Source organism: Pristiophorus japonicus, chromosome 6 (assembly GCF_044704955.1).
Source record: "Pristiophorus japonicus isolate sPriJap1 chromosome 6, sPriJap1.hap1, whole genome shotgun sequence".
NCBI classification, from domain to species: Eukaryota; Metazoa; Chordata; class Chondrichthyes; family Pristiophoridae; genus Pristiophorus; species Pristiophorus japonicus.
The window spans coordinates 123,375,997-123,398,515 of NC_091982.1; the positions used below are offsets into that span (position 1 = coordinate 123,375,997).

At 46.4% G+C, this 22,519-nt stretch overlaps 1 pseudogene; it reads right to left on the minus strand.

The window, feature by feature from the left end:
• Window positions 1-13,630: 13,630 nt before the first annotated feature.
• On the minus strand, window positions 13,631-14,823 carry LOC139266165 (interferon-inducible GTPase 5-like; annotated as a pseudogene).
• Window positions 14,824-22,519: the final 7,696 nt, after the last annotated feature.

Here is a 22,519-nt window from a genome sequence, read left to right on the forward strand (position 1 = left end):
ATGGAGGCAGAAACAAAAGATAAAAAGGAGAATAGTAGAAGTCGAAGGCAGAGAAATCCAAGGCAAAAAACAAAAAGGGCCACTTTACAGCAGAATTCTAAAGGGACAAAGTGTGTTAAAAAGACAAGCCTGAAGGCTCTGTGCCTCAATGCGAGGAGTATTCGGAATAAGGTGGACGAACTAACTGCGCAAATAGCAGTTAACGGGTATGATGTGATTGGCATCATGGAGACATGGCTCCAGGGTGACCAAGGCTAGAAACTCAACATCCAGAGGCATTCAGCATTTCGGAAGGATAGACAGAAAGGAAAAGGAGGTGGGGTCGCGTTGCTGGTTAAAGAAGAAATTAATGCAATTGTAAGGAAGGACATTAGCTTGGATGATGTGGAATCGGTATGGGTGGAGCTACGGAATCCCAAAGGGCAGAAAACGCCAGTGGAAGTTGTGTGCAGGACACCAAACAGTAGTAGTGATGTTGAGGACAGCAGCAAACAAGAAATAAGGGATGTGTGCAATAAAGAAACAGCAGTAATCATGGACGACTTTAATCTACATATTGATTGAGCTAACCTAACTGGTAGCAATGCGGTAGAGGAGGATTTCCAAGATTGTATTCGGGATGGTTTTCCAGATCAATATGTCGAGGAACCAACCAGAGAGCTGGTCATCCTAGACTGAGTGATGTGTAATGAGAAGGGACTAATTCGCAATCTTGTTGTGCGAAGCCCCTTGGGGAAGAGTGACCACAAGATGGTAGGATTCTTTATTAAGATGGAGAGTGACACAGTTAATTCAGAAACTAGCGTGCTGAACTTAAGTAAAGGTAACTTTGATGGTATGAGGCGCGAATTGGCTAAATTAGACTGGCAAATGATACTTAAAGGGTTGACTGTGGATAGGCAATGGCAAACCTTTAAAGATCACAGGGATGAACTTCAGCAATTGTACATCCCTGTCTGGAGTAAAAATAAAACGGGGAAGGTGGCTCAACCGTGGCTAACAAGGGAAATTAAGGATAGAGTTAAATCCAAGGAAGAGGCATACCAATTAACCAGAAAAAGTAGCAAGCCGGAAGACTGGGAGAAAGTTAGAATACAGCAGAGGAGGACAAAGGGTTTAATTAAGAAGGGGAAAACAGAGTGTGTGAGGAAGCTTGCCAGAAAAATAAAAATGACTCCAAAAGCTTCTATAGATGTGTGAAGAGAAAAAGATTAGTGAAGACAAATGTAGGTCCCTTGCAGTCGGATTCGGGTGAACAAGTACTTTTCGGGTGAACAACCAATGGAACAAGTACTTTAGTTCTGTCTTCACAAAGGAAGACACAAATAACCTTCACAATGTACTAGGGGTCCGAAGGTCTAGTGAGAAGGAGGAACTGAAGGATATCCTTATTAGGCGGGAAATTGTGTTAGGGAAATTGACGGATTGAAGGCCGATAAATCCCCAGGGCCTGATAGTCTGCATCCCAGAGTACTTAAGGAAGTGGCCCAAGAAATAATGGATGCATTGGTGATAATTTTCCAACAGTCTATCGACTCTGGATCAGTTCCTATGGACTGGAGGGTTGCTAATGTAACACCACTTTTTAAAAAAGGAGGGAGAGAGAAAATGGATAATTATAGACCAGTTAGCCTGACATCAGTAGTGGGGAAAATGTTGGAATCAATCATTAAAAACATAGAAACATAGAAAATAGTGCAGGAGTAGGCCATTTGGCCCTTCTAGCCTGCACTGCCATTCAATGAGTTCATGGCTGAACATGCAACTTCAGTACCCCATTCCTGCTTTCTTGCGATACCACTTGATCCCCCTAGTAGTAAGGACTACATCTAACTCCTTTTTGAATATATTTAGTGAATTGGCCTCAACAACTTTCTGTGGTAGAGAATTCCACAGGTTCACCACTCCAGGTGTGGCCTCACCAAGGCCCTGTACAACTGTAGCAACACCTCCCTGCCCCTGTACTCAAATCCCCTCGCTATGAAGGCCAACATGCCATTTGCTTTCTTAACCGCCTGCTGTACCTGCATGCCGACCTTCAATGACTGATGTACCATGACACCCAGGTTTCATTGCACCTCCCCTTTTCCTAATCTGTCACCATTCAGATAATAGTCTGTCTCTCTGTTTTTACCACCAAAGTGGACAACCTCACATTTATCGACATTATACTTCATCTGCCATGCATTTGCCCACTCACCTAACTTATCCAAGTCACTCTGCAGCCTCATAGCATCCTCCTCGCAGCTCACACTGCCACCTAACTTAGTGTCATCCGCAAATTTGGAGATACTACATTTAATCCCCTCGTCTAAATCATTAATATACAGTGTAAACAGCTGGGGCCCCAGCACAGAACCTTGCGGTACCCCACTACTCACCGCCTGCCATTCTGAACAGTACCCATTTACTCCTACTCTTTGCTTCCTGTCTAACAATCATTTTCAATCCATGTCAGCACACTACCCCCAATCCCATGTGCTTTAACTTTGCACATTAATCTCTTGTGTGGGACCTTGTCGAAAGCCTTCTGAAAGTCCAAATATACCACATCAAATGGTTCTCCCTTGTCCACTCTACTGGAAACATCCTCAAAAAATTCCAGAAGATTTGTCAAGCATGATTTCCCTTTCACAAATCCATGCTGACTTGGACCTATCATGTCACCTCTTTCCAAATGCGCTGCTATGACATCCTTAATAATTGATTCCATCATCTTACCCACTACTGAGGTCAGGCTGACCGGTCTATAATTCCCTGTTTTCTCTCTCCCTCCTTTTTTAAACAGTGGGGTTACATTGGCTACCCTCCACTCGATAGGAACTGATCCAGAGTCAATGGAATGTTGGAAAATGACTGTCAATGCATCCGCTATTTCCAAGGCCACCTCCTTAAGTTCTCTGGGATGCAGTCCATGAGGCCCTGGAGATTTATCGGCCTTCAATCCCATCAATTTCCCCAACACAATTTCCAGACTAAGAAAGATTTCCCTCAGTTCCTCCTCCTTACTAGACCCTCTGACCCCTTTTATATCCGCAAGTTTGTTTGTGTCCTCGTTAGTGAATACCGAACCAAAATACTTGTTCAATTGGTCTGCCATTTCTTTGTTCCCCGTTATGACTTCCCCTGATTCTGACTGCAGGGACCTACATTTGTCTTTACTAATCTTTTTCTATTTACATATCTATAGTAACTTTTGCAATCCATCTTAATGTTCCCTGCAAGCTTCTTCTCGTATGCCACTTCCTTGGCTTTAATACTATCCCTGATTTCCCTTGATAGCCATGGTTGACCCACCTTCACTTTTTTATTTTTATGCCAGACAGGAATGTACAATTGTTGTAATTCATCCATGCGGTCTCTAAATGTCTGCCATTGCCCATCCACAGTCAACCCCTTAAGTATCATTCGCCAATCTATCCTAGCCAATTCACGCCTCATACCTTCAAAGTTACCCTTCTTAAAGTTCTGGACCATGGTCTCTGAATTAACTGTTTCATTCTCCATCCTAATGCAGAATTCCACCATTTTATGGTCACTCTTCCACAAGGGGCCTCGTACAACGAGATTGCTAATTAATCCTCTCTCATTACACAACACCCAGTCTAAGATGGCCTCTCCACTATTAAGGATGAAATAGCACCACATTTGGAAAGCAGTGATAGGATTTGTCCAAGTCAGCATGGATTTATGAAGGGGAAATCATGCTTGACAAATCTTCTGGAATTTTTTGAGGATGTAACTAGTAGAGGAGACAGGGGAGAACCAGTGGATGTGGTGTATTTGGACTTTCAAAAGGCTTTTGACAAGGTCCCACACCAGAGATTGCTGTGCAAAATCAAAGCACATGATATTGTGGGTAATGTACTGACGTGGATAGAGAACTGGTTGGCAGACAGGAAGCAGAGAGTCGGGATAAACGGGTCCTTTTCAGAATGGCAGGCAGTGACTAGTGTAGTGCTGCAGGGCTCAGTGCTGGAACCCCAGCTCTTTACAATATATGTCAATGATTGGATGATGGAATTGAGTGTAATATCTCCAAGCTTGCAGATGACACTGAACTGGGTGCGGTATGATCTGTGATGAGGACGCTAAGAGGCTGCAGGGTGATTTGGACAGGTGAGGTGAGTGGGCAAATACATGGCAGATGCAGTATAATGTGGATAAATGTGAGGTTATCCACTTTGGGGACAAAAACACCAAGGCAGAATATTATCTGAATGGCGGCAGATTAGGAAAAGGGGAGGTGCAGCGAGACCTGGGTGTCATGATTCATCAGTCATTGAAGGTTGGCTTGCAGGTACAGCAGGTAGTGAAGAAGGCAAAATGGTATGTTGGTCTTCAGAGCAAGGGGATTTGAATATAGGAGCAGGGAGGTCTTACTGCAGTTGTACAGGGCCTTGATGAATCCCCACCTGGAATATTGTGTTCAGTTTTGGTCTCCTAATCTGAGGAAGGACATTCTTGCTATTGAGGGAGTGCAGCGAAGGTTCACCAGACTGAATCCTGGGATGGCAGGACTGACATATGAAGAGAGATTGGATCGACTGGGCCTGTATTCACTGGAGTTTAGAAGGATGAGAGGGGATCTCATAGAAACATATAAAATTCTGACGGGACTGGACAGGTTAGATGCAGGAAGAATGTTCCCGATGTTGGGGAAGTCCAGAACAAGGGAACATATTCTTAGGATAAGAAGTAAGCCATTTAGGACTGAGATAAGGAGGAACTTCTTCACTCAGAAAGTTGTCAACCGTTGGAATTCCCTACCGCAGTGTGTTGTTGATGCCAGTTCATTGGATATATTCAAGAGGGAGTTAGATATGGCCCTTGCTGCTAAAGGGATCAAGGAGAGAAAGCAGGAACGGGGTACTGAAAGAATGATCAGCCATGATCTTATTGAATGGTGGTTCAGGATCAAAGTGCCGGATGACCTACTCCTGCACCTATTTTCTATGTTTCTATGTTTCTATGTAAGCCCCTCATGTCCCTGTTCACTGAAAACAAGGGGATAAATACTAATGCCTCAGCCCGCATACAAAGGTGGGCACTCGCGCTATCAGCTTATATCTACACCATGCGCCACAGGCCAGGCACCGAGAACTGGGCGGATGCTCTCAGTCGGCTACCATTGCCCATCACGGGGGTGAAAGTGGCGCAGCCTGCAAACTTGTTGATGGTGGCACAACCCGCAGACTTGTTGATGGTCATGGAAGCGTTTGAAAATGATAAAACACCTGTCACAGCCCGCCAGATTAGGAATTGGACCAGCCAAGATCCTCTGCTGTCCTGAGTAAAAAACTGTGTGCTGCATGGGAGCTGGGCCAGCATCCCTGCTGAAATGCAAGAGTTAATCAAGCCGTTCCAGGACGAGCTGTCCATTCACGCAGACTGCCTGTTGTGGGGTAACCGTGTAGTGCTACCCAAAAAGGGCAGGGAGACATTCATCTCGAATCTCCACAGCATACACCCGGATATAGTAATGATGAAAGCGATAGCCAGATCCCACGTGTGGTGGCCCGGTATCGACTCTGACTTAGAGTCCTGTGTACGGCAATGCAGCGTGTGTGCTCAGTTGAGCAACGCACCCAGAGAGGCACCACTAAGTGTGTGGTCCTGGCCCTCCAGACCATGGTCGAGGATCCATGTCAACTATGCGGGCCCGTTTCTCAGTAAACATAGAAACATAGAAACATTGAAAATAGGTGCAGAAGTAGGCCATTCGGCCCTTCTAGCCTGCACCGCCATTCAATGAGTTCATGGCTGAACATGCAACTTCAGTACCCCATTCCTGCTTTCTCGCCATACCCCTTGATCCCCCGAGTAGTAAGGACTTTATCTAACTCCTTTTTGAATATATTTAATGAATTGGCCTCAACAACTTTCTGTGGTAGAGAATTCCACAGGTTCACCACTCTCTGGGTGAAAAAGTTTCTCCTCATCTCGGTCCTAAATGGCTTACCACTTATCCTTACACTGTGACCCCTGGTTCTGGACTTCCCCAACATTGGGAACATTCTTCCTGCATCTAACCTGTCTGAACTCATCAGAATTTTAAACGTTTCTATGAGGTCCCCTCTCATTCTTCTGAACTCCAGTGACTACAAGCCCAGTTGATCCAGTCTTTCTTGATAGATCAGTCCCGCCATCCCGGGAATCAGTCTGGCGAACGTTCGCTGCATTCCCTCAATAGCAAGAATGTCCTTCCTCAAGTTAGGAGACCAAAACTGTACACAAAGTTCCAGGTGTGGCCTCACCAAGGCCCTATACAACTGTAGCAACACCTCCCTGCCAATGTACTCAAATCCCCTCGCTATGAATTTGCTTTCTTAACCGCCTGCTGTACCTGCATGCCAACCTTCAATGACTGATGTACCATGACACCCAGGTCTCGTTGCACCTCCCCATTTCCTAATTTGTCACCATTCAGATAATAGTCTGTCTCTCTGTTTTTACCACCAAAGTGGATAACCTCACATTTATCGACATTATACTTCATCTGCCATGCATTTGCCCACTCACCTAACCTATCCAAGTCACTCTGCAGCCTCATAGCATCCTCTTCGCAGCTCACACTGCCACCCAACTTAGTGTCATCCGCAAATTTGGAGATAGTACATTTAATCCCCTCGTCTAAATCATTAATGTACAGTATAAACAGCTGGGGCCCCAGCACAGAACCTTGCGGTACCCCACTAGTCACTGCCTGCCATTCTGAAAAATACCCATTTACTCCTACTCTTTGCTTCCTGTCTGACAACCAGTTCTCAATCCATGACAGCACATTACCCCCAATCCCATGTGCTTTAACTTTGCACATTAATCTCTTGTGTGGAACCTTGTCGAAAGCCTTCTGAAAATCCAAATATACCACATCAAATGGTTCTCCCTTGTCCACTCTACTGGAAACATCCTCAAAAAATTCCAGAAGATTTGTCAAGCATGATTTCCCTTTCACAAATCCATGCTGACTTGGACCTATCATGTCACCTCTTTCCAAATGCGCAGCTATGACATCCTTCATAATTGATTCCATCATTTTACCCACTACTGAGGTCAGGCTGACCGGTCTATAATTCCCTGTTTTCTCTCTCCCTCCTTTTTTAAAAAGTGGGGTTACATTGGCTACCCTCCACTCGATAGGAACTGATCCAGAGTCAATGGAATGTTGGAAAATGATGTCAATGCATCCGCTATTTCCAAGGCCACCCCCTTAAGTACTCTGGGATGCAGTCCATCAGGCCCTGGGGATTTATCGGCCTTCAATCCCATCAATTTCCCCAACATAATTTCCTGACTAATAAAGATTTCCCTCAGTTCCTCCTCCTTACGAGACCCTCTGATCCCTTTTATATCCGGAAGATTGTTTGTGTCCTCCTTAGTGAATACCGAACCAAAGTACATGTTCAATTGGTCTGCCATTTCTTTGTTCCCCGTTATGACTTCCCCTAATTCTGACTGCAGGGGACCTACATTTGTCTTTACTAACCTTTTTCTCTTTACATATCTATAGAAACTTTTGCAATCCGTCTTAATGTTCCCTGCAAGCTTCTTGTCGTACTCCATTTTCCCTGCCCTAATCAAACCCTTTGTCCTCCTCTGCTGAGTTCCAAATTTCTCCCAGTCCCCGGGTTCGCTGCTATTTCTGGCCAATTTGTATGCCACTTCCTTGGCTTTAATACTATCCCTGATTTCCCTTGATAGCCATGGTTGACCCACCTTCTCTTGTTTAATTTTACGCCAGACAGGAATGTACAATTGTTGTAGTTCATCCATGTGGTCTCTAAATGTCTGCCATTGCCCATCCACAGTCAACCCCTTAAGTATCATTCGCCAATCTATCCTAGCCAATTCACGCCTCATACCTTCAAAGTTACCCTTCTTTAAGTTGTGGACCATGATCTATGAATTAACTGTTTCATTCTCCATCCTAATGCAGAATTCCACCATATTATGATCACTCTTCCCCAAGGGGCCTCGCACAACGAGATTGCAAATTAATCCTCTCTCATTACACAACACCCAGTCTAAGATGGCCTCCCCCCTAGTTGGTTCCTCGACATATTGGTCTAGAAATCCATCCCTTATGCACTCCAGGAAATCCTCCTCCACCATATTGCTTCCAGTTTGGTTAGCCCAATCTATGTGCATATTAAAGTCACCCATGATAACTGCTGCACCTTTATTGCATGCACCCCTAATTTCCTGTTTGATGCCCTCTCCAACATCACTACTACTGTTTGGAGGTCTGTACACAACTCCCACTAACGTTTTTTGCCCTTTGGTGTTCTGCAGCTCTACCCATATAGATTCCACATCATCCAAGCTAATGTCCTTCCTAACTATTGCGTTAATCTCCTCTTTAACCAGCAATGCTACCCCACCTCCTTTTCCTTTTATTCTCTCCTTCCTGAATGTTGAATACACTTGGATGTTGAGTTCCCAACCCTGATCATCTTGGAGCCACATCTCTGTAATCCCAATCACATCATATTTGTTAACATCTATTTGCACAGTTAATTTATCCACCTTATTACGGATACTCCTTGCATTAAGACACAAAGCCTTCAGGCTTGTTTTTTAACACCATTTGTCCTTTTAGAATTTTGCTGGTGGTGGTGGATGCGTTTTCAAAATGGATTGAATGTGAAATAATATCAGGAAGCATCGCCACTGCCACCATTGAAAGCCTGAGGGTCATGTTTGCCTGCATGACATACTGGTCAGTGACAACAGGCCATGTTTCACCAGTGCCGAATTCATGACCCGCAATGGGATCAAACATGTCACCTCGGCCCCGTTTAAACCAGCCTCCAATGCGCAGGCGGAGAGGGCAGTACAAACAATCAAACAGAGCCTTAAACGAGTCACAGAAGACTCACTCCAAACCCCCCCTGTCCCGAGTACTGCTCAGCTACCGCACGAGACCCCACTTGCTCACAGGGGTGCCCCCGACTGAGCTACTCATGAAAAGGATGCTTAAAACCAGACTCTCGCTGGTTCACCCCAACCTGCATGATCAGGTAGAGAGCAGGCGGCAGCAACAAAATGTAAACGATGATCACTGTGTCACGGGAAATTGATCTGAATGACCCTGTGTATGTGCTAAGCTATGGATATGGTCCCAAGTGGATCTCGGGCACAGTGATAGCTAAAGAAGGGAGTAGGATGTTTGTAGTCAAACTAGACAATGGACAAATTTGCAGAAAGCACCTGGACCAAACGAGGCTGCGGTTCACAGACTGCCCTGAACAACCCACAGCAGACAACACCTTTTTCAAGCCCACAACACACACCCAAAGGATCAACGACACCACCCCGGACCAGGAAATTGAACCCATCACGCCCAACAGCCCAGCAAGGCCAGTCTCACCCAGCTGCCCTGCAGGGCTAACAACACGCCAGCCCAGCGAGGGCACAGCCAACACACCAGAACAGACATTTGTACCGAGGTGGTCCACCAGGGAAAGAAAGGCTCCCGACCGCCTGACCTTGTAAATAGTTTTCACTTTGACTTTGGTGGGGAGTGATGTTGTGTATCTGTAAAGCATGCACTCCCATGTTCTGCCACCAGGGAGCGCATCCCCTGAAGCCCCAAGGGATCCCAGCATCTCCTGGGAGCACTGTATACAGCCCCTAAGGCCTGTTCCTCACTCTGGAGTGTCTTAATAAAGACTGAGGTCACTGTTACTTTAACCTCCCTGTGTGCAGTCTCATCTGTGTTATGAACACAATAGGTTCTGCTCATCGTTAACTGCTTGGTTGACAGTCACTTTGTCGTCACCACACCAGAGTACAGTTTTGCCTGCTTTGGGCATTTCCACAATCGGGTTAACCCATTCACCTCTGTCAGTTTTTATTTGCACTCCGTTCTCTCTGAGCTCCGCCAGCTCGTCCTCCACCTGACCTTTCAACACATAGGAGACTGGCCTTGCCTTACAATAGACAGGCTTCATGTTGGACTTGATGCGAATATACGCGTCATACCCAGTGATGCCCTCATACTGTCAGTGAACATGCTCTCGTACTTGTTCAGCATTGTGTCGAGTCGCTTCTTTGACGCATCTACACTGAAGATGTTTTTCCAGTCTAGTTTTCACTTTCTCAACCAGTCTTTGTCCATCAGAGTTGGCCTGTTGTAGTTCGCTACAATAAGCAGCTTTCCTGACTTCCCATTGTGTTGAACTGTACATTCTATTTGTCCACATGTCTCTCGGATTTCTCTGGAGTAGCTTTTTAACTCTACAGTTCTCTTTGTAAGCGGTATTTAATTAAACTTACTCATGATAGAGCAGTCCGCCATGTCGATACACATGTCAATATATTGTTCGTTGATCAAAAGTTATGTCTGGAAGTTTTTCTCATGACTGTTGGCATTGCCACTAGTGGAATAGATACTGAAGCAATGAGAGTCTGGGCCTTACACTAAACACCCATAAATCAAAGATCATCTCCCAACCTGCCCCCGCCACACAATACTGCACCCCGATTATCAAGATCCATGACGAGGCCTTGGACATGGACCATTTTCCATACCTCAGGAGCCTACTGTCAACAAGGGCCGATGCCGATGATGAAGTCCAATACCACCTTCAGTGTGTCAGTACAGCCTTCGGTCACCTGAGGAAGAAGGTGTTTAACATGGTGGATGCCGGGCAATTAAAGCAGCATGGCCTGGATGGTGTTGAGCTGGTTGAGTGTTGGTGCAGCTGCACTTGGTAAACTCCAAGGACAGGAGATCATGTAGGGGAGGGGCGAGGCCATGGAGGGATTTGAAAACAAGGATGAGAATTTTAAAATAGAGGCATTGATCAACCGGGAGTCAATGTAGGTCAGTGAGCACAGCTGTGATGGGTGAACGGGTTTGGTGTGAGTTAGTATATGGGCAGCAGAGTTTTGGATGACCTCAGGTTAATGGAGGGTGGAGGATTGGAGGCCAGCCAGGTGTGCATTGAAATAGTCAGGTCCAGAGGTAACAAGGGCCTGGGTGAGGGTTTCAGCAGCGGATGAGGTGAGGCAGGGATGTAGTTGGGCGATGTTACCGAGATGGAAGTAGTTGGTCTGAGTGATGGTGTGGATCTGTGGTTAGAAGCTCCTCGGGGTAAAATACAACACCAAGTTTGCGAACAGTGTGGTTGAGACTCAGGCAGGTGCCAGGGAGAGGGATGGAGTCGGTGGCTGGGGATCACAATTTGTGATGGGGACAGAACACAATGCCTTCGGTCTTCCCATTATTTAGTTGCAGGAAATTTCTGCTCATCCAGTACTGGATGTCGGACAAGCAGCGTGACAATTTGGAGACCGTGGAGGGATGGAGAGTGCCTTGGAATGTTTTACTATGTTAAAGGCTCTGTATAAAGTGGTAGTTGTTAAGGCTCAGGGGCTTCTTGCCCACCCAACAAATGTAACATAGTGCAGGAAGTGGTTTAATGGCCTCACGGGATTGGCCACAGTACGTGAAGTCACATGTACCCATGCACACCCTGAGAGAATGCTGGAAGCCTGACTCATCTCCATACCATCCACGCCCTCACTGTCGAGAGATGGATGTGACCATAATATTCACAAAGGAACCTGATGCTAAACACACACGCACTCCTTTCCCACCATTCCAGTGTGTGTTATCCCAGAGCCTGATACACGGCTGGTGGGATTTGATTCAATAGAGAACAGATTGTTGCATAGCCTGTACCTGAAAGCATCCTCCCTGTGCAATGTCTGCACACTCCTGGCTGTAATTCAATCTTGTGTTAATCAGGGGCCTTCCTCATATTGCAGAGGGAAAGTTCCCACAAGCAGTGGGTCAAACACATGTTGTCAGAGAGGAAGTGCACCCATCCCCCCACACGCACGAGGAGGAAGCTCCTCAATTACTCGGGAACACACCGGGGAGGCGGTGGGAGATGGGGACGTCGGAGGTGAGCTGCTGAGAACACATGGTAATAGAAGGGATCGGTCTCAGTCCAGTCAGCTGGTACAGTCTCCTGACATGCACCTCAATTGTAAGCTCTTCTGATGTTGCTCACTGGTTTCCTCAAAGTCACATAAGAGTGGCCACCCTCCTAAACCCTTCCCTTTGTAATCCTCGCAGGTGATGCATAGCCTGATGCCTGGTCTGAAGAGCAGGCTGGCAGCTCCAGAGTGAAGAGCCACTCACCTGACTCACCAACTCTGTCCTGGTACCTTCCTCATTGAAGCAGCAGCCCCGATACATCACTCAGGTCACAGGGTGTAAGAGCTGGTGAGGCACCGAGCACCAGTGAGCAGGAGGGGCTGGGAGGGGAGGAGGGGCAGACAGCACTGCCTCAGTCAGGGGGAGAAATGACTGCCTTGGGCTGAGGAGCCTGATTGCAGGGTCCCAGTGCCTAAGGGATCAATGATCCTGGAGTATTGAACACATGTGCTGCTCGGTCTGTTTCGGTGAATGTGCGAGGGTCTCACGCTCCAGGCTTGCAGCTTGGTCGCACTCTGGTGCTTTTATCCATGAAGCGAGTGAAGATGTGAGTGAGCCAAAGACTTTCCATTGTAAGATCCAACTGTGATGTGTGTCCAATGGGTAAACAGGGTCAGCAATGAACGAGCTGTATCATGTGCAGACTTCACATGGTTCAGCAGGAAATGAGTAACAGGAAATTACTGAGTACACTGGGACCCATTCAAATCCTCAGGCTGGCTTTGAAATGGACACTGACAGTGAGACGCTGCTTTTCCAATGTGAAAACACACAGGATATTACAGAGTGTGGGAGAAATTGAATAGGATCTGGGTTTGTATCCGGGACATATCGTGAAGCTTAATTTGGTTCTCAAGGTAATTATACCAATTAATTTAATTTAACCTGCACAGCCACAGCCTGAGCAGCAGGAGTCAGTCCAGCACGGGTAGGATTACCACCAACACTGAGCTACCGGACAGACATCATGAACTGGACAGGACACAATTCAGTGTGATGCTAATGGCAACTTTATTTCATTGGTTCTCCCATTTAAGGAAACTCCAATGTTCAAAACATTCACTGAAAACATAGCAAGAAATGAACATTCAGAATTACAGTCACACATATTACATTATACTGCAATTGTCTCCACACTATTAGATTATACTGCAATTGTCTCTATACTATTAGATTATGCTGCAATTGTCTGTATACTATTAGATTATACTGCAATTGTCTCTATACTATTAGATTATACTGCAATTGTCTCTATACTTTTAGATTATACTGCAATTGTCTCTATACTATTAGATTATGCTGCAATTGCCTCTATACTTTTAGATTATACTGCAATTGTCTCTATACTATTAGATTATGCTGCAATTGTCGCGATACTATTAGATTATACTGCAATTGTCTCTATACTATTAGATTATGCTACAATTGTCTATATTATTACAGAGTGTGATGTACAGGGGTTGAACTTCAAAGGCTTTCTCTTGCTAGTTCAGCGGAGGTTCTGTGAAAATTCCGGAAAATATCCACTATGTTGATGTCGGTTTTCTGGAGTTTCCACTGGTCTTCGGGATGTCCTGAGGATGTGGAAGATGACACCCCCACACTACTTTCTGTTTGATTCTTGAACTTTTAATGATGTACAGGAGCGTGATGTGCTGATGTTTTAGTGCAGTCCATTTAATCAGTCCCAAATGCAACCTTCACCACTCTCTGCACATTCTCCACAAGCTCATTCAGTGCATCATTCAGCAGCTTGTAGGTCATTGTAAATGATGATCCTGCTCCAAAGATGGATCCAACGACTGGTACAAAGTCGAGGCCGATCTCAATGGCTGAAATGGCAACAAAGGTGAAACCTGTCAACATTCTGATCACAAATTGCTCATTTATTTCACCCAGCAGAGGAGTTTTCACCACTGCTTTCAGATCTCTCACAGATTTCCCTGTCACATTGGCCAGTCTTTGAAGAGAGGCATCATCCAGACCCAGATATTGACGGAACTGTATTATTGCTTTAACCAGTATCCCAATGTCACAAGAAAAGGACACACCAGGAATGGGCACTGCTCCCACTGCTCCTGAAAGTGTTGCCAACATCCAGACTCGTTGCTTTAGCACTTTTCTTTTATTCTCTACCATCTCCAACGTTGTACTTGGAAGTGACAGCAAGAAAACATGCTTCTTTATATCGTCAAGATCATTTGCGAGGGTTTTGTTTAAGGCTGAGAAATCAAACTTATTCACCCTGCAGCTTGATATCAGGAAAACAGTGGGTGATGGAAACCTGAACTCTTTCAACTTATCAACACAATAACTCCTGATCTTTTTCAGTTCTTCATCTATGCTAAACTTTACACCATCCATTTCAAGAGCACGGAGATCATTGTCAATTTTAGATCGAACAAAGTAGACTTTCTTCCCCAGTCGCTTAATCTCTTCGCCAAGTTTTGCATCATATTCCAAGACTCGACAGCCTAAGATAATGATGAAGAAACCGTATCTTTTAAAGTTCATTTTGCTCAGGTATGTAGCCGTCGAGCATTTTATAGTTCCAATTCCTGGCAGGTCCCAGAAGCAAACATTGGGCAGGATGGGATTTGGGTATGGGGCTGGCTTCATTGTGGTTTCTGTGTTACCAACTTCAGCTGCTCCCTTATCATTTCTCCGAAGCCCTCTCACAGCATTGATGAAGCTGGATTTCCCTGTGCCTGATTCTCCCGTCACGGCAATGTCAAGCTTTACATTGTTGAGGTCTTCCAACTTCTTCTGTATCGAGACAGAGCCGTCTCCAGCCCGCCTGTTTGATAAGTGGACTTGAATTGATTCAGATCTTGCTGACTGAAGAATGTAGATTTCGAAGACTCAGCCATCAGATCTCTGTGAAAAAAATATTATTTTACATGTGTAGAATTTATCCAAACTGTGAAAGGTTGAAGGAAAACTACAATGGGAACATGTTGATTTAAAGCAGAAATCAGTGGGGCTGGAACAATTCACTCACAGCTACTGAAAGATGCACTGAGCTATAAAAGAAATGGCCTTGTCACCCTGTAACATCACTGATCCCTCTATCCCAATCCTTCATTTCTACTCTCTGTGCTCCTGGGGCATGTACTATACAGGTACTCCTGACATTTGAATAGCTTGTGTTCATTTTGGAGCTTGTTATATTAAAATAGAATGTGAAGTTAACGTTTGTTCTTCATGAAGATTAATGTCAAACAGGACAGTGCAGGTATTTAGTGCTGACTCAGTCAATCAGGTGACTATTATTAGCACTCTCATGGAGGGGCAAAGAGCACTGACATGTTGGCATGTTGTCCACATGCCTGACACGAGACTCCCAAAGCAAGCACCCGGAACTCCTGCACGGCAAGCGAGCTCCCGGTGGACAGAGGAAACCTTTCAAGGATACCCTCAAAGCCTCCTTGATAAAATGCAACATCCCCACCGACACCTGGGAATCCCTGGCCAAAGACCGCCCTAAGTGGAGGAAGAGCATCCAGGAGGGTGTTGAGCACCTCGAGTCTGGTCGCTGAGAGCATGCAGAAAGCAAGCGCAGGCAGCAGAAGGAGCGTGCGGCAAACCAGACTCCCCACTCACCCTTTCCTTCAACCACTGTCTGTCCCACCTGTGACAGGGACTGTGGTTCTCATATTGGACTGTACAGTCACCTGAGAACTCACTTTTAGAGTGGAAGCAAGTCTTCCTCGATTTCGAGGGACTGCCTATGATGATGATGATGATGATGATGTGTTGGCATGTTGTGGGATTGGGAACTGGATTGAAGGATCAGTCCTTTATTTGTTGGTGGGCGAGAAGGAGTTAGGCAGTGGTGACAAAGGTAGACTGCAGGGGCAGGAGTAGGCCCCACCTGAAGTATACAGTGACTTCCATTAGTGGCAGTGCTCCGATAGAAGTGGGACTGAAAGAAAAGTGAATTTTAATCTTGTTTCCTTTTACAGTGAAGTATATTCTTTCAAGTTTAGATGGAAGGTGGTCAATATATGAATTGATTTTCACAAAAACTATAAACAACACGCAATTCATCAGCTTGTCTCAATAATCAATGAGCACCTGACACCCACTGTGTGTGGATCTTTGATCTGAGTGTGAACAATGAGAGGTGAAGGAGGGCGATACAGAAACCAGCAGGGTGGCAGCACTTTGAAACCAGAAGTAGTGGAGCAGAGGCTGCTCAGTGTGATGGGTGCAATGCCGAACTGTTCTTTAAGCCAAGCAAGGTGACTCACGGAATATGGGAAAGCATAGCATGTTCATTATTTTATATTATTGCATGGAGAGGAGCTGTACGGATCGAAATAAAAATATAATTACATCGATTCTATAGCTGTTGCTCTATAGATTGAGAAATAAAGCAGCTTAATAATTCATACCCAGCCTCATCTCACCAGGCGTTTGCTGGCACCAAATAGTAACTATTACAAGTGTGGAGTCTCATTCCTTCAGGTTTTCAATTTTTTGGAGAGATTTAAAAAATGTCAAATCTTAAATTTAAAAAATAAATCCTTACATTTCTGATCTGACTCTCTCTTTTAATCCAATTTTTCTCTATTTCTCTTACTGTACCTGCTTTGACATTGAATTCATGGCATTTAATTCACCCTCATTCCCAGTCCTTCCTCTGCTTATTTCCCAATCCCAAATCTCATTGGTTATGGAGATACCAGCAACAACAATAACTTGCATTTATATATCGCCTTTAGCTACATAAGGAGCTATTAGGACAAGTGACCAAAAGCTTGGTCAAAGGGGTAGGTTTTATGGAGAATTTTACAGGAGGAGGAAGAGGTAGAGGCGGAGATGTTCAGGGAGGCAATTCCAGAGCCTAGGGACAAAGCAGCTGAAGGCACGGCCACCGATGGTGGGGTGTGAAGGCTTTTGGGTGGAAAATCTGTGTTCAAGACTGAAAAAAACAGCCAATCGGGGGATGTGCAGTCAGTCAGGCAGACAGCATGCTTTATGACATCAGAATTGGTCAATCAGCAAAAGGATGAAGTTATCTCTGTGCAGGCAGGAATTGGACACCGGGCTAATCACGAGGAAGAAGCATGCAAGACAGTCTATGAATGAGGAACAAAGCATCTCAAGGAGGAACCAAGGGAGATGTTGATGAGGCCAGTCGAGACTTGGAGCCTAAACCCAACTCAAACTGATCACTCGAGTAGGATTGTATATCAGCTAAATTTGGTACATGCTTATTGTGGGGCAAGGAATTTAACTCTGGAGATTTTGATAATTTTAAAACTGTACTCAGCAGTGTTAAGGTAGCGAACTTATAGGGCTAGATTTTCCACGTTTTTTTTGCATGCTTCACACCCACTTAATGTCCATTTTACAGCTGAAATTACATATAATGCCCATATATCGCCCATTTAGCCACAAAATGGAAACTGACGGGCATTTTTCGGAAACTTATAGCCGAGAGTTACTTTCCCCATGTGCATAACGCCGGAAAAATATATTACCGCCCGCCCACTTTTTTTGGGCGCAATCATCAGAATGGGCGAAATCAACGCCCATAATATCGCCCAGCGTTAGTTTCTGCACGTAATTATCGCCAACATTCAGTAATACCGGCCGCCCACTTTTTTTTGTCGTAAAGGTCACATTTGCTGAAACTAACACCCAGGAGATCGCCCAGCGTCACTTTCACCACCTCACCCGCACATCGCCCACAATATTGCTCACCCAAAAAACCGCTCAGAAAAAGTGGAACTGTTCTGAACTAAAGCCAGCAGTGTGGGCGCCATTTTTAAAATCGCAGGTCTCTTCATTCAAAGGCTGCTTCAACTTCGGTGGAGTTTGGATTGACTCTGGAGTTCTTCTCAGGTGAAGTGACCATCTCAACAGACATATTTTCAGACTCTGGACTATCGGGGGTTTGTTCTAGGTGTATTTTAGTGAGGATATCATTGCTTCTGATCAATCGCTATTATACCTTCATTGCAATGGGGCCAGCCATTTCTCAGCCTACATCGATTAATACGCAGATGCTGCAGAGTGCAGATGGCTCAATGTGTGATGCGCATCATTATGTGCCCAATTTAAGATATGCAAGAATGAGGAGGAGGGCCAGACCATACACACCCCGCACGTACAGGAAAAGAGGTCGTGCCTTGACGGGTTCGAGCACACCTGCCTTCGGAGACTGTGCTTACACAAGATGGTGATCAATGAAATATGTGAGCTCATCAGGCCAGATATGCAGCCTGTCATCAGGACATCAGTGCCGGTCGAGGTCAAGGTCACCGCGTCACTGTCTTTCTATGTGTCCGGTTCCTTTCGGGCCGCCGTGGTCGGGATTTCCCCTCTGTCTCACCATGCCACCCATTGCTGCATTGGATAGATCACGGAGGCCCTGTACGCGCAAAAGGTGGACTTTATCAGCTTCCCCATGACCACGGAGCCTCAGACTGGCAAGGCTGGAGCATTCTACCATATTGCTAAGTTCCCTAGGGTGCAGGGAGCAATGCAGTGCACTCACATCGCCATGCGGGCACCTTTTCAGGACCCAGAGCTTTTTCGTAACAGAAAAGGAATTCACTCCTTGAAGATCCAACTAGTTGTCGACCACAACCAGATCAGAATGGCAGTGAGTGCCAAATGTCTGGGCAGCTTCGATGAGGCTCACATCTTGCGTGAGAGCGCTGTCTGACATGTTTGAGTCAGCCACAAGGACAATGCTGCATGCTTGGTGATAACCGATATGGCCTAACCACATGACTGATGACCCCCCTGCATGACACCCAAACCGAGGCCGAGAAGCGATACAACCAGAGCCACAGAGACACACGCAAAGTGGTCCACAAAACAGTAACGGTGCTTAAGCAGCGCTTCAGATGTCTGGACCACTCAGGAGGGGAGCAACAATACAACCCTGAGCATGGTCGTGTGCTTGAATTGCCAGAAGGGACTGATGCTCCACCTCAGGAAAGAGAGGAAGAGGATGACGAGGGGCTGGACGCTGACCTAGGGCCAGATAATCAGGCTGGCTATGCAATCATGCTCACGACCCCCTCCAAACCGCAGGAAAGGGTTCGTGGTGGCTACAGAGCTGCAAGACTCTTGCATGAGGAGCTGATATCTGAACGATTTGCCTGAAAGAACGTTGCTATGAGTGACAACACTGACACACTGCTGTGTGTGTGCAGCTCAGACATCAATGGTGCCCATCAACTTGGTGCCAGTTAAAGTTTACGTTGATTAAAGTTAAGTTTTATTCAACATTTAACCCAGATGGAGATATAACACAGCCATCACCTGTGGACATGTACCTCACTTTCTTTCCCTCCTCACCTTCTGCCCACCTCCATCCCTTCCCCTCCTTGCTCCACGGCGCCTGGCCAAGGAGCTCCTCAGGCGCTGCCTCATTGGGGCGGGAGGGGAGGTGAAGGCAGAGGCAATGGTTGCACGGGTACAGGAGCGGGCGTTAGCGAGGGGGCACATTCTCTGATGCAGAAGCACGATCTTGGTCCTGCCTCTCATCTGTCATTCACAGTGGTGGTGCGGAACCTAGGGGAGGAGTGCCGAGCTCCGGGACCCACTGGGAGGCCTGTGCCACGAGTGTTCTTGGCTATCGCCTCCAGGGCCTCCGCCATCCGCGGCATGTACTCGGACATGGTGGCCAGCTGTCAGGATATGCCCCCCAATGCTTCGAGGAGCTGGTCACCAATGTCTACAGTCCTCCTGGACAACTGTACCATCTCTCCACTCTCATGTCGCGCACGTGGAACAGATCTGCCACATCCACGAAACCTCCATGGGGTTTGCGCCATCCTGGGGACAAATGGGGTGACCTGTGGCGAGGTGCTTGGGGTTGGTACCTTCAGAGTGGAGGAGGGAATGATCGGAAGAGCACTGGATGACCTTGGGGTGGAATGGCTTCTGGAGCGTGGCGATGCCGGTTCCTCGAAGTCCGCACTCTCATCCGTAGAGAATAGACCCAGTGGATTGACGGGCGAGAATCAGAGCTCCTCAGCAGATGTCCGATCGTCCGCAGAGTCTGGACTCACGCCCCCACCTTCTAGCCTCTGTGGTCTTGCCTGGGGCTGCGCTGCTGACTGAGCTGCAAGACACAAATGAGGTCATTAGAGGAGAAGGATCACAAGGTGATTCCAGCGCTACACACAGCATATGCACGACAAAAGAACCATCGCTATCAAGATAATCACAGACATCACATTTCATGACCATCAACACATGTTGCATTGCAATGATTTTCATAAGGCCAGCATTATTTCTAGGACAATTTTAGAAATCATCTATCATATATGATTGTTCGGATATGAGTGGGTGTGGCATCTATTGACTTTACATCACCCAATGGTGTAAACTTTACTCACGTCACTTCAGTTCAGGGTCTGCAGATGCTTCCGAGGCTGTCCAGGGGTGCTTCCTCATGAGTGCAAGCACTCGCTCCTCCATCTCAGTGATGTCGCTGGGGACTGGTGGACCCCACCCGTTCACCTCTGCATGGACCTCATCGTCAATAGCTTCTTCTGTAAGGACGACATGGCATGAGATCATTACGTGGTATCATTGCTAGGTACTGTCACAGACACTGATACAACTCATAACCGATAGATGTAATCATGATTATTATGATAATTATTATTCTTTACCTCAAGACGTACAACGTGACCACAGGCTTTGAGTAAAACATTCCCGGTAAAAGTGAAAGACCTCACATCTGATGATTGTCACTCATGACTGTTACAAATGAAATTATATAAATACATAAGTAAATGTAATACTTACTCTTGCGGATCCCACAAGGTCGTTCCATCGATTGTGACCTTTGGTTGCCCTCATGCACCTCGTTGGTCGAAGACGAGACCACCTCTGCTATCTCGGCCCATATCTTCTGATATGCCTTTGGGGTGGGCTTCCCACGCCCTCCCTGTGTCAAATCACCCCAGCGTAACTTGACTTCCTGGAGGAGGGAGGCATTTGCTTCGTCCTAGAACCTTCTCACTCTTTTGTGCGTTCTAATATGCTCCTCTCCCAGCTCACTGCTCTTGCCAGCGTCAGTCTCCACGTGTACTGTGTCGCCTCCTCCTCTCCCTCCATTATAGGCCAAATTCGGGCAAATATGTGGCTGGTAACAGCTAATTTTTGTTTCCCTATTTGCTCTAAAGCTCTAAACTCTTCCTCCTTCATGCCAAAGCAGCCACACCACACCTACACATGCCTTCAGTCCCTCTCAGCTCTCTCTCTCTCTCTCCTCTTCTGCACATGTCATGATGACCCTTGACCTCCTGAATCGCGGGAATCGAGCGTTGCCATGCCGTTGCTAAGGACAGCGGCACTTTACGGCAGAAGATCAGAGAGATTTAACGCTACTGCCCATTTCATATCGCTCAAGGTAACGCCCAATTTCCAAAAATGGGGACAAGGGGCTTTGAGAATGGGCGAGAAGCCAACGATCTGAAAACCCATTTTTAGCGCCCATGCCGGAAATAACGCCCATTTTTGGGCAATCTGCACAAAAGTATAAAATCTAGCCCATTGTCTTTCGATATTTTTAATAAAGTCCATTGTATTGTGTTGTGTTCATGCTCTGTTTGTTTGTTACTGAACACTTGGCAGGCATTAGGAACCTGCGGGAACTATTCACAGTTGCTGGAATTAAGTTTCATTTCTCCTGGCTCAGTTTGTCTGTTATTTACATATACAACATATTTGAAAATTCCAATCTTTGTTTGTGTCTTAGTGTTCTTATAGGTCTTGATGTCTGAAACCCACAGGAAAAAGTGCTGCAGGTGATTAACATGGGAACTGCTAAAGAGACCAGAATTGGTGAGTCTCTCTCACCACATTGCTATTCACTATCACTATACTGAGGGATTGGTCCTCTGATCTCCACTTTACCTACCATCTACTACATCAGCATGGGTGCTGGTTATACTGTCTCACCTTGGTCCTCAGAATCCGACCAATACGATCCCCACCAGCCACAACACCAGCCTTCTGCTCAAGGACCTGATGCTCCACAGGAGAGTGGGGGAGTGGGGTGCGGGGCAGTGGGGGGGAAGGAACCACAGGGTTGCACCGTGCTACAGGCGATTCCCCCAACACAGGATACACAGGCAGAGGATAAGCTTCCTGGACATGACTGAGTAGCAGGAGGCTCAGGCTATCATGCCAGGATGTCGCAGGCATTTGTAACTTACTGGAACAAGACATGCTGCCCAGAGGTGGACACTCATTGCCAGTAACTGTCAAAGTCACCAGCGCCCTCAACTTCTTCTCCTCAGGCTCCTTCCAGGGATCTGCAGCAGACATTTCCAGGATCTTGCTGTTGGCCGCCCAAAGCTGCATCACCCAGGTCACTGATACCCTCTTTCACAAGGCAGCCAGTTATATACACTGTGCCACTGATGGAGCCAGTGTTACTGAGCGGGCGCTCGGCTTTACAGCTCTGGCTGGATTCCCAGAGGTGCAGGGCATCATCGACTGCACACATGTGGCCATCAGGGCACCCCATCATCACCCAGGAATATCTGTGAACCACAAAGGCTTCCACTCCCTCAATGTGCAGCT